The sequence below is a fragment of the Cariama cristata genome, unplaced genomic scaffold (assembly GCF_000690535.1).
Source record: "Cariama cristata isolate BGI_N322 unplaced genomic scaffold, ASM69053v1 scaffold5012, whole genome shotgun sequence".
NCBI lineage: Eukaryota > Metazoa > Chordata > Aves > Cariamiformes > Cariamidae > Cariama > Cariama cristata.
In genome coordinates, this window is record NW_009603111.1 from 1 (window position 1) to 295 (window position 295).

The window sequence follows — 295 nt, forward strand, 5'->3', positions numbered from 1 at the left end:
ACAAACCCCGCCGTGACCCAAGAGACAGGCGCAGGCCATGCTGACCACTCGTCCTACCACCGTTTGTATAGCAGGTGCTCTGTTGGCAGAATAAACCAAAGCGTTCCTCCTCTTTATGGTGGCATTACGGTATCTTTACGGGGATACACCAACACCCGCAGAGATTGCAGCCCTGTGTGCGTACCCATTCGCGCCGGCCGGCCCCCGCAATACCGACCGCAGCTCGGGGGCTGCTGACAGCTGGGTGTTAAAGGGAATTTCATAGCATTGCTCCTTGGCGGTCGTCAGCCACGAC